The following is a 426-nucleotide window of genomic DNA, read 5'->3' as shown; positions in this document are numbered from 1 at the left end:
CTGTAGTTATAACCTTTGCATGTACTGAGGTTCAGGTGCAACTCTATAAAGTTTGGACTTATCCAGCTGTGCCTGACTTGGGTCTGGCTGCTGTGCTCAGCTCCTTCCCACTGCTGCCCTTGAGGGTGAACCTGTTTTGCCCTGTGGCAAGATGTTCTGCTCCTGGACTAGCTGGGTGGATCTATCCTCTACACTCTGCAGGGATTACAGCTGCAGGTTTACACCCCAGTCATGTATGCCAGGCCTGAGCTGTGCCTGGAGGGGGCAAGGTGGATTAGGGGGGAGAGGAAGCTCTCCCTCACACTCACTGAGTCTGGGCTAGGACTGGGTCTGGGGGTTCCCAGACCGCATCAGAAATTCCTACTCGGCGGTCGGGGTGGAGGAGGTGCTGCGGAGTGGTGGGTAGAGGCCCAAGGGGGTGGGAGA

Source organism: Octodon degus, unplaced genomic scaffold (assembly GCF_000260255.1).
Source record: "Octodon degus isolate 3935 unplaced genomic scaffold, OctDeg1.0 scaffold00053, whole genome shotgun sequence".
NCBI lineage: Eukaryota > Metazoa > Chordata > Mammalia > Rodentia > Octodontidae > Octodon > Octodon degus.
This window is presented reverse-complemented; position numbering follows the sequence as displayed.